The sequence below is a fragment of the Triticum urartu genome, chromosome 5 (genome assembly GCF_003073215.2).
Source record: "Triticum urartu cultivar G1812 chromosome 5, Tu2.1, whole genome shotgun sequence".
NCBI lineage: Eukaryota > Viridiplantae > Streptophyta > Magnoliopsida > Poales > Poaceae > Triticum > Triticum urartu.
Window position 1 is genome coordinate 486,787,798 of NC_053026.1, and position 12,955 is coordinate 486,800,752.

Consider the following 12,955-nt stretch of genomic DNA (forward strand, 5'->3'; position numbering starts at 1 on the left):
GGCAACGCCTGCATGTTATATAGCCAGGGGCGTGACTCCCTGGATAGCGTACACGTAGTTGAGATTACAATATTAGGAGAGAGGGTTGATGTCTAATACACAACCTTCTTCTTGTAGACGTTGTTGGGCCTCCAAGTGCAGAGGTTTGTAGGACAGTAGCAAATTTCCCTCAAGTGGATGACCTAAGGTTTATCAATCCATGGGAGGCGTAGGATGAAGGTGGTCTCTCTCAAACAACCCTGCAACCAAATAACAAAGAGTCTCTTGTGTCACCAACACACCTAATACAATGGTAAATTTTGTAGGTGCACTAGTTCGGCGAAGAGATGTTGATACCAGTGCAATATGGATGGTAGATAAAGGTTTTTGTAACCTCAAAATATAAAAACAGCAAGGTAACTAATGATAAAAGTGAGCGTAAATGGTATTGCAATGCTAGGAAACAAGGCCAAGGGTTCATACTTTCACTAGTGCAAGTTCTCTCAACAATAATAACATAATTGGATCATGTAACTATCCCTCAACATGTAACAAAGAGTCACTCCAAAGTCACTAATAGCGGAGAACAAACGAAGAGATTATTGTAGGGTATGAAACCACCTCAAAGTTATTCTTTCTGATCGATCTATTCAAGAGTTCATACTAGAATAACACCTTAATATACAAATCAACCAAAACCCTAATGTAACCTAGATACTCCAATGTCACCTCAAGGATCCGTGGGTATGATTATACGACATGCATCACACAATTTGAGATTCATCTATTCAACCAACACCAATAATTTCAAAGAGTGCCCCAAAGTTTCTACCGGAGAGTCAAGACGAAAACGTGTGCCAACCCCTATGCATAAGTTCACAAGGTCATTGAACTTGCAAGTTGATCACCAAAACATACATCAAGTGGATCACATGATATCCCATTGTCACCACAGATAAGCACGTGCAAGACATACATCAAGTGTTCTCAAATCCTTAAAGACTCAATCCGATAAGATAACTTCAAAGGGAAAAACTCGATTCATCACAATAGAGTCGAGGGGGAGAAACATCATAAGATCCAAATATAATAGCAAAGCTAGCGATACATCAACATCGTGCCGACTCAAGAACACGAGAGCGAGAGATCAAACACATAGCTACTGGTACATACCCTCAGCCCCGAGGGTGAACTACGCCCTCCTCGTCATGGAGAGCACCGGGATGATGAAGATGGCCACCGGAGAGGGATTCCCCCCCTCCGGCAGGGTGCCAGAATGGGTCTAGATTGGTTTTCGGTGGCTACAAATGCTTTCAGCGGCAGAACTTCCGATCAAGGTTATTTTTCGGAGGTTTCTGTATTTATAGGAATTTTTGGCGTAGGTCTCATGTCAAGAAGGTGCCCGAGTCGTCCACAAGGTAGGCCCACGCGCCCAGGGGGTGAGTGCACCCCCACCCTCGCGGACGGCCCGGGACTCTTCTGGCCCAACTCCTTTACTCCGGGGTATTCTTTTGGTCCATAAAAATAGTCAAAAATGTCACGTCAATTGGACTCCGTTTGGTATTCCTTTTCTGTAAAACTCTATTTGGACTAAAAAAACTAGGAAAAAACAAAAAACTGGCACTGGGCTCTAGGTTAATAGGTTAGTCCCAAAAATCATATCAAATAGCATATAAATGGATATAAAACATCCTAGATGGATAATATAATAGCATGGAACAATCAAAAATCATAGATACGTTGGAGACGTATCAGTATCCCCAAGCTTAATTCCTTCTCATCCTCGAGTAGGTAAATGATAAAAATAGAATTTTTGATGTGGAATGCTACCTAACATAATAATCAATGTAATCTTATTTTATTGCGGCAAGAATATTCAGATCCATAAGATTCAAGATAAAAGTTTAATGTTGACATAAAAACAATAATACTTCAAGCATACTAACCAAGCAATTATGTCTTCTCAAAATAACATGGCCAAGAAAGCTTATCCCTACAAAATCATATAGTTTGGCTATGCTTCATTTTCATCACACAGAAGTGCTCTCATCATGCACAACCCCGATGACAAGCCAAGCAATTGTTTCATACTTTAGTAATCTCAAACTTTTTTCAACTTTCACGCAATACATGATCATGAGACATGGATATAGCACCATGGGTGTAATATGATATGATGATGGAGGTTATGTGGAGAAGACAAAAAAGGTGAAAGTCTCACATCGACGCGACTAATCAACGGGATAGGGAGATGCCCATCAATTGATGTCAATGCAAGGAGTAGGGATTGCCATGCAACGGATGCACTAGAGCTATAAATGTATGAATGCTCAACAAAAGAAAATAAGTGGGTGTGCATCCAACTTGCTTGCTCACGAAGACCTAGGGCATATGAGGAAGCCCATTGTTGGAATATACAAGCCAAGTTCTATAATGAAAAATTCCCACTAGTATATGAAAGTGACAAAACTAGAGACTCTCTATCATAAAGATCATGGTGGTACTTTGAAGCACAAGTGTGGAAAAAAGGATAGTAGCATTGCCCCTTCTTATTTTTTTTTTAAAAAATCGGGACAATGCTCTATTAATGATGATCATCACACTTCTATCTATTTACAACTCGAAGATTATAACTCGATACTAGAACAAAATATGACTCTATATGAATGCCTCCGGTGGTGTACCGGGATGGGCAATGAATCAAGAGTGACATGTATGAAAAATTATGCATGGTGGCTTTTCCACAAATACGATGTCAACTACATGATCATGCAAGGCAATATGACAATGATGAAGCGTGTCATAATGAACGGAACGGTGGAATGTTGTATGGAAATATATCTCGGAATGGCTATGGAAATGCCATAATAGGTAGGTATGGTGGCTGTTTTGAGGAAGATATAAGGAGGTTTATGTGTGAAAGAGCGTATCATATCATGGAGTTTGGATGCACCGGCGAAGTTTGCACCAACTCTCGAGGTGAGAAAGGGCAATGCACGGTACCGAAGAGGCTAGCAATGATGGAAGGGTGAGAGTGGGTATAATTCATGGACTCGACATTAGTCATAAAGAACTCACATACTTATTGCAAAAATCTACAAGTCATCGAAAACCAAGCACTATGCGCATGCTCCTATGCTTCAAATTTGTCACACAACGATTACCATACGTGCATGCTACGGGACTTGCAAACCTCAACACAAGTATTTCTCAAATTCACAATTACTCAACTAGCATGACTCTAATATCACCATCTTCACATCTCAAAACAATCATGAAGTATCAAACTTCTCATAGTATTCAATGCACTTTATATGAAAGTTTTTATTATATCCCTCTTGGATGCCTATCATATTAGGACTAGTTTCATAACAAGAGCAAATTACCATGCTGTTCTAAAAGACTCTCAAAATAATATAATTGAAGCATGAGATTTCATCTATTTCTTCAAAATAAGACCACCGCCATGCTCTAAAAGGATATAAGTGAACCACTAGAGCAAACTACAAACTACTCCGAAAAATATAAGTGAAGATCAATGAGTAGTTGAATAATTATGTAACTATGTGAAGACACTCTAACATTTAAGAATTTAAAATCTTGGTATTTTATTCAAACAACAAGCAAAACAAAAGAAACAAAAATGACGCTCCAAGAAAAACACATATCATGTAATAAAAATATAGCTCCAAGTAAAGTTACCGATGAACGAAGACGAAAGAGGGGATGCCATCCGGGGCATCCCCAAGCTTAGGCTCTTGGTTGTCCTTTAATATTACCTTGGGGTGCCTTGGGCATCCCCAAGCTTATGCTCTTGACACTCCTTATTCCATAGTCCATCGAATCTTTACCCAAAACTTGAAAACTTCACAACACAAAACTTAACAGAAAACTTGTAAGCTCCATTAGTATAAGAAAATAAATCACCACTTTTGGTACTGTTGTGAACTCATTATAAATTCATATTAGTGTAATATCTACTGTATTCCAACTTCTCTATGGTTCATACCCTCCGATACTACTCATAGATTCATCAAAATAAGCAAACAACACAATGAAAACAGAATCTCTCAAAAACAGAACAATCTGTAATAATCTGTATCAAACATATACTTGTGTAACCCCAAGAATTATGAAATAAATTGGTGGACATGAGGAATTTGTCTATTAATCATCTTCAAAAATAATCAACCTAATCGCACTCTCCAATAAAAAATGGCAGCAAAACTCGTGAGCGCTAAAGTTTCTTTTTTTTACAACAAGATCGCAAAGACTTCACCCAAGTCTTCCCAAAGGTTCTACTTGGCACAAACACTAATTAAAACATAAAACTACATCTAAACAGAGTCTAGATGAATTATTTATTACTAAACAGGAGAAAAAAGCAAAGAACAAAACATAAGTTGGGTTGCCTCCCAACAAGCGCTATCGTTTAACGCCCCTAGCTAGGCATAAAAGTAAGGATTCATCTAGGTATTGCCATGGTAATGATAAGGTAGATCGCGGAAGCCCATCTCATATTCCCTGCGTTCAGCAGCAAGCTTTATTTGTGGCAAGCAAAAGTAATCAAAATGGATAAATTTAATGGGACAAAAGTCCCCAAGATCAAGCTCGTGAGGAGTTTGTTCCTCCTTTGGCCCCTCATATTGCACAATCAATTCATCGTTATAAGCATTCTTTTGGCAAAAAGTCATGAGTCTTTGTTCAAGGGAAAATCCTAGCCCATGTTCTGGATGGAAAAATTATCATTAAGTTCAGAGATCCTATTAACAAGAGCATTAGTAGGAACCTTTTTTCTAAGGTTTTCATTAAAAGCAACATGATCTAAAGATCGTAAACGCATAATGTCTTCTTGCTAGAAAAGGATTGCTTCTATGGGAGGACGGCCAGCATCCACCCATAATGCGCAAAAAATGAATTGGCTTCTTTTATTATAAATCTGAACTCATGAGTTAAAAAGATGGTAGCAGCTCGCTTAACAGAAGAATTCTCAATATTAGAAACTTCTAGGAAAATCCTTTGTATGGAAGGATGCATATGTAAAAATTGTCTTTCAAGTTCAACTATGAGGAAAGATATAGCATCGTCGAGACTACTAGTTTTATGAAGGATATATCCACTCGTGGTGGGCAAAGCATGGGTACAAGTAAACAAATCTTGAATAACTCCCTTCCAAATAATATTACCGCTACCAATCCGAAACTTTTTAGTGTGTAAAATAGTAGCATTTTCAAGAGGATCGTCAATATCATCAAAGTTTTCCATATTATTATCCTTATCAACGATAACCTCCCCAGTTTCAGACATGATGGCAACAGATTGCAAAAAGAACAAGCACACAGAAGCCAGGAGGGAAAAAGAGGCGAACAAAAAAGAGAGGGCGAAAGGAAAAGAGGGCGAATAAAATGGCAAGGGTGAAGTGGGGGAGAGGAAAACGAGAGGCAAATGGCAAATAATGTAATGCGTAGGATAAGAGTTGTGATGGGTACTTGGTGTGTCTTGACTTGGCGTAGATCTCCCCAGCAACGGCCCCAGAAATCCTTCTTGCTACCTCTTGAGCACTGTGTTGGTTTTTCCTTGAAGAGGAAAGGGTGATGCAGTAAAGCAGCATAAGTATTTCCCTCAGTTTTTGAGAACCAAGGTATCAATCCTGTAGGAGACCACGCGCGAGTCACCTCGTACCTACACAAACAAATAAGAACCTCGCAACCAACGCGATAAAGGTGTTGTCAATCCCTTCACGGCCACTTGCAGGAGTGAGCTCTGGTAGAGATAATAATAATAAGATAAATATTTTTGGTATTTTTATGATATAGAGTGAAAGTAAAGATAGCAAAATAAAATAGATTGGAAACTTGTATGATGGAAACTAGACCCGGGGGCCATAGGTTTCACTAGTGGCTTCTCTCTTGATAGCATAAGTATTACGATGGGTAAAAAAATTGTTGTCAAGCAATTGATAGAAAAGCGAATAACTATGAGAATATCGAGGCATGATCATGTATATAGGCATCACGTCCGCGACAAGTAGATCGAAATGATTCTGTATCTACTACTATTACTCCACACATCGACCGCTATCCAGCATGCATCTAGAGTATTAAGTTCATAAGAACAGAGTAATGCCTTAAGCAAGATGACATGATGTAGAGGGATAAAATCATGCAATATGACATAAACCCCATCTTTTTATCCTCGATGGCAACAATACAATACATGTCGTTTCCCCTATTGTCACTGGGATTGGGCACCGCAAGATTGAACCCAAAGCTAAGCACTTCTCCCATCGTAAGAAAGATCAATCTAGTAGGCCAAACCAAACTCATAATTCGAAGAGACTTGCAAGATAAACCAATCATACATAGAAGAATTCAGAGAAGAATCAAATATTGTTCATAGGTAATGTGGATCATAAACCCACAATTCATCGGATCTCAATAAACACACCGCAAAAGAAGATTACATCGAATAGATCTCCAAGAAAATCGAGGAGAACTTTGTATTAATATCCAAAGAGAGAGAAGAAGCCATCTAGCTACTAGCTATGGACCCTAAGGTTTGAAGTAAACTACTCACACATCACCGGAGAGGCCATGGAGTTGATGTAGAGGCCCTTTGTGGTCAATGCCCCTCCACCAGAGCTCCAGAAAAGTCTCCAAGATGGGATCTCTCGGGTACAAAAGGTTGCGGTGGTGGAATTAGGTTTTCGTGGTGCTCCTGGATGTTTGGGGGTACGTGGATATATATAGGAGGAAGAAGTACGTCGGTGGAGCAACGAGGGGCCCACGAGGGTGGAGGGCGCGCCCGGGGGGGGGGGGGGGGGGTAGGCCCGCCCCCTTCCTCGTGGCCTCCTCGATTGTTTCTTGACTCCCACTCCAAGTCTCTTGGATCACGTTTATTGAGAAAATAACATTCCCGAAGGTTTCATTCCGTTTGGACTCCATTTGATATTCCTTTTCGGTGAAACCCTAAAATAGGCAAAAACATCAATTTGGGCTGGGCTTCCAGTTAATAGGTTAGTCCCAAAAATGATATAAAAGTGTAAAATAAAGCCCATTAACATCCAAAATAGATAATATAATAGCATGGATCAATCAAAAATTATAGATACGTTGGAGACGTATCAGGCAGCGTCGGGGCGGGCAGGGGTGCGCGGCGGGCGGCGTCAGGGCGAGTAGGGGCCTGGGGAGTGGCGGCGACCTCGGGGCAGAGCGCAGTGGTGACGACGGCGGCGACGGCGAGGCGGAGCAGCCTGATGGCGTCATCGATGATGCGGTGGAGCAGACTGACGGCGTCGGGGCAGGGCTCTGCGGCGACGGCGAGGTGGAGTAGCCTGACGGCGTCGGGGCAGGGACCGGTGGCAACGGCGATGAGGAGCAGAGTGGGGGCTTCGGGGCCGAGAAGAAGTATTTTTTGCAGAAACTGATAAATGTTTTCTTATATACACAAAGCATTGGTCCCAGTTCGTGGTACTAACCGGGACCAATGCCAACCTTTTGTCCTGGTTGGTGCCACCAACCGGGACCAAAGGTCTCTTTTTAGCAGCCCAAAGGGCGGGAAGCGGCGGCCTTTGGTCCCGGTTGGTGCCACCAACCAGGACCAAAGGTCTCTTTTCAGCAGCCCAAAGGGCGGGAAGCGGCGGCCTTTGGTCCAGGTTGGTGGCACCAACCGGGACTAAAGGGGGGGACATTGGTCCCGGTTGGTGCCACGAACTTGTACCAGTGTACCACTTTAGTCCCGGTTGGTGGCACCAACTGGGACCAAAGGCCGTGTGCTGCCTGTGTCACGGCTGAAAGTTTAGTCTCACCTCGCTAGTTGAGAGAGCTCGAGAGTGGTTTATAAGCGCTGCTGCGCCAACCCTCTCGAGCTCCTCTCAACTGCAGGCTTTCGAGCCTAATTTGTCACGATGTGCTTGTGGGCCTATTGGGCCTCCTGCGGGCCTGAATCCTGGCCCATGGTTGGGTTTCTAGTCGTATTCAGGCTGTGGTGGCCTAGTAGGAGGCACTTTTATTATTTTTTTGTTGCTTTATTTATTTTATTTTGTTTCTACTTATAACAAAAAACTTACTGTTGCTATTAAAGTTTATTTATTTTACTTTTATAAAGTTTATTTTGTTTCGACTTCTTTATTTTATTAAAGTTTATTTTATTTTATTTTGTTTCTACTTATTTATTTTATTAAATTTTAATTTAATTTATTTTGTTTCTACTTATTTATTGTATTAAATTTTAATTTATTTTATTTTGTTTCTACTTATTTATTAAAGTTTATTTAATTTACTTTATTAAAGGTTATTTTTTCTACTTATTTATTTTATTAAAGTTTATTTTATTTTGTTTTGTTTCTACTTTTTATTAAACTTTATTTTGTTTCTTTCTGCTTTTCATGTTTTGAACAGAAAATACTTTGATAATTTCAGTGGCATGAATTTTATATAATTTTAGTTTAAAAAATACTAGAGGTTTATAAAAGATTTTTAGTTCATTCCTTTTGCTATTAGAGTTCTATAAAAGTTTTTTAGTTAATTTTCTTTTTGCTATCATCATTTCATCCACATAGCATGTGGAAGAAAGTAGAGAGGGTTACGGCAAAAATTGGATGCACTTCGTGTACAAAACAAATCTCTTTCGAAGTATCACGGTTTCATACGGAAACTCGTCTGTTACAAAGGGATTTCATTATTTAACTTATTTGAACTCCATAGTTTTTTGTGTTCAAAATGCTCCATTCAAAGCCACATCATCAATTTTCAATCCTTTCTGACTTCATTTCTTATTTTTCATGCATTTACTGATTCTTTTGAGCTATAAGACCCTGAAATTGAAAAACATTTCAAATGAACTCTGAAAAGGTTGAAAGTTCGCATGGTATCATCATTTCATCCACATAGCATGTGCAATAAAGTAGAGAGGGTTATGGAAAAAACTGGATGCACTTCGTGTACAAAATAGAGAATCTCTTTCCACTAGTATAAAAAGGGTCAATCGTGAAGCACATTAGTGCCGGTTTGTATTTGAGCCGGCACTAATGTATACATTAGTGCCGGTTCGAACGGCTAGCCGGGTCTCTTTCATTAGTACCGGTTCGTGGAGAACCTTTAGCACCGGTTCGTGCCACGAACCGGTACTAATGAGAGTGGTGGCAGGATGTTGTCAGACTGGGGCCCCTCCAGCCCCTTTAGTACCAGTTCTTGGCACGAACCGGTACTAAAGGTCGTCCTACATAAACCCTTCGTCCACCCGAGCTCGCTCTGTTCTTCCCCTTTCCCCTCTCCTCTCTGTTCTTCCCCTCTTCCTCTCGAGCTCATCACACATTTTGCCCAAAATTTGTCAGGATTTGAAGGCCCCCATCCATTCAAATGATCACAAAGGTTAGCAACTTTGTCCTTTCATCTCTCATTGCTAGATTAGCTCTTGCAATGCTTTATATAGTGATTAATTTGTGAGTTTACTAATTTGGGAGGATATATATATATGTGCTAGTATTTGATTAATATGCAATTTGAGGTCAAAAGTAACACTTAGTTTGCATATGTAGGTGTGGTTTACTTAGTGCCTTCTAAATCTCCGTCGTAACCACCGTCGATCGCCCGCACCGTCCCATCGCCGGCACCACCTTGTGGTGAGCCTCTTGTTCATGAAATTTTATATAAAAATTGATGTTTGTGTGATTTGGATATATAGTTACTCGTATAATTATCTTACCCGTACGTTGTTTGTTATACATATAGTGACATGGTTTTGATATCCGTCCCCGTCGGCCCTCGTCCTTGTTATGATTCAGATGTGGTATATATATTCTGTTTTAAAACTAGTTGCATTTCGTGTTTATGACAAATTATGCCCATCAAGTTGACATAGAAATTTTTCTAGGAGGTATGTGAACCGGAAATTACAACCGACCCTATTGTCGAGAGGTTAAATTTAGTTGAAAGAGAAAACGAGTACTTGAAAGAAAAATTGAAAAGAATTGAGGGGGAGAAGATGGAATTGGAGTTGCATGTTGCCGATGTCGTCGATGATCACAAGATCAAGATGGAGAAAATGCGCTTGAAGATTAGAAAGATTAGAAAATATGCCATCGATAGTGAGGCTTGGTATCATTATGCTGTTGGATCCATTTTACCTTAGTTGCGATCTTGATCGCATTTGTTGTTGCATTTAAATGCTTCAGCTAGAGAGTTATTTGTTTGTTGCATTTAAGTGTTTTATGAACTTTATGTATGAACTTGTATTAATTTGGTCTATTCGGTGTTCTGTAATGAAGATGAGCCGGCAATGGATGTACGATGACCGATGCTCTCCCCAGTTCGTTGAGGGCGTGCATACTTTTCTGCTTGCGGCTGGGGCAAACAAGCGGGCGGATGGTTTTATGCCTTTTCCATGTGCGGGCTGTAAGAATGGTCACAATTACTCTACGTCAAGAACCATTCACGTTCACCTGTTTAAGTCCGGTTTCATGCCCCACTATAATGTTTGGACCAAGCATGAAGAAAGAGGGGTTATGATGGAAGACAATGAAGAAGAAGAGGACGACGACAGCTATCCTGGCCATGGGTTCCCTGAATACGATGATACAACAATGGGGGAAGAAGCTGAGCCGGTAATGCGGGAAGAAGCTGAGCCGACAATGCGGAGAGACGCTGAAGAAGAGGCATCATATGAGCCCGTTGATGATCTAGGTCGGGCCATTGCCGATGCAAAGAGAAACTGCGCAAGTGATTTGGAGAAGAAAAAGTTGCAGCACATGTTAGAGGATCACAAAAAATTGTTGTACCCGAATTGTGTAGCTGACAAGAAAAAGCTGGGCACCACACTGGAATTCCTGCAATGGAAGGCAGAGAATGGTGTATCTGACAAGGGATTTGGAAAGTTGCTGGTAATGATAAAGGATATGCTTCCAAAGGACAACGAATTGCCCGAGAGTACGTACGAAGCAAAGAAGGCTGTCTGCCCTCTAGGGTTAGAGGTGCAGAAGATACATGCATGCCCTAATGATTGCATCCTCTACCGGGGTGAGTACGAGGATTTGAAAGCTTGCCCGGTATGTGGTGCATTGCGCTATAAGATCAGCCGCGATGATCCTGGTGATGTCGAGGGCGAGCGCCCCAGGAAGAAGATTCCTGCCAAGGTGATGTGGTATGCTCCTATAATACCACGTTTGATACGTTTGTTCCAAAACAAAGAGCATGCCAAGGCGATGCGATGGCACAGAGAAGACCGTAAGAAAGACGGAAAGTTGAGAGTACCCGCTGACAGGTCGCAGTGGAGAAAAATCGAAAGAAAGTACGGGAAGGAGTTTGCAGATGACGCAAGGAGCGTATGGTTTGGTCTAAGCGCAGATGGCATTAATCCTTTTGGGGAGCAGAGCAGCAACCATAGCACCTGGCCTGTGACTCTATGTTTGTATAACCTTCCTCCTTGGTTGTGCATGAAGCGGAAGTTCATTATGATGCCAGTGCTCATCTAAGGCCCTAAGCAACCCGGCAATGACATTGATGTGTACCTAAGGCCATTAGTTGAAGAACTCTTACAACTGTGGAATGGAACAAGTGTACGTGCGTGGGACGAGCACATGGGGGAAGAATTTGACCTAAAGGCATTGCTGTTCGTGACCATCAATGATTGGCCTGCTCTTAGTAACCTTTCAGGACAGACAAATAAGGGATACCGCGCATGCACGCACTGTTTGGACGATACCGATAGTATATATTTGGCTAATTGTAAGAAGAATGTGTACCTGGGACATCGTCGATTTCTTCCGAGCAGGCATACCGTAAGAAAGAAAGGCAAGCATTTCAAAGGTGAGGCGGATCACCGGACGAAGCCTCGCCACCGTACTGGTGCTGATGTACATGATATGGTCAAGGATTTGAAGGTGGTCTTTGGAAAGGGTCCTGGTGGACAACCTGTTCCGAATGACGCTAACGGACGCGCACCCATGTGGAAGAAGAAATCTATATTATGGGACCTGCCCTATTGGAAAGACCTAGAGGTCCGCTCCGCAATCGACGTGATGCACGTGACGAAGAATCTTTGTGTGACCCTGCTTGGCTTCTTGGGCGTGTATGGGAAGACAAAAGATACACCTGAGGCACGAGAGGACCAGCAACGTATGCACGGAAAAGACGGCATACATCAGGGTCATGCAAGGTACGCTCTTACCAAAGAAGAGAAGGAAATCTTCTTTGAATGCCTGCTCAGTATTAAGGTACCGTCTGGCTTCTCGTCGAATATAAAGGGAATAATAAACATGGCAGAGAAAAAGTTCCAGAACCTTAAGTGTCATGACTGCCATGTGATTATGACGCAACTGCTTCCGGTTGCATTGAGGGTGCTTGTATTGGAAAACGTTCGATTAGCCATTGTGAAGCTATGTGCATTTCTCAACGCAATCTCTTAGAAGGTAATCGATCCAGAAATCATACCAAGGTTACAGAATGATTTGGTGCAATGTCTTGTCAGTTTCAAGTTGGTGTTCCCACCATCCTTCTTCAACATCATGACGCACGTCCTAGTTCACCTATGCGAAGAGATTAACGTTTTGGGTCCTGTATTTCTACACAATATGTTCCCCTTTGAGAGGTTCATGGGAGTCTTAAAGCAATATGTTCATAACCGTGCTAGGCCAGAAGGAAGCATCTCCAAGGGCCGTCAAAATGAGGAGGTCATTGAGTTTCGTATTGACTTTATTCCTGACCTTAAGCCGATTGGTGTTCCTGAATCGCTGCATAAGGGTAGACTGGATGGAAAAGTCACCCTAGGAGGGGAACAAATAATATGTATGGACGAACATTCTCTCACTGAACCACACTACACAGTTCTACAGAATTCCGCCTTGGTGGCTTCGTATATGGATGAACACAAGAATTTGCTACGCTCCAAACACCCGGAGCGGTCTGATGACTGCCATCTCTTTAATTATCATGCTTGATTAATTATTATCTGATCAAATTAAATTCCATTCTCGTAATAA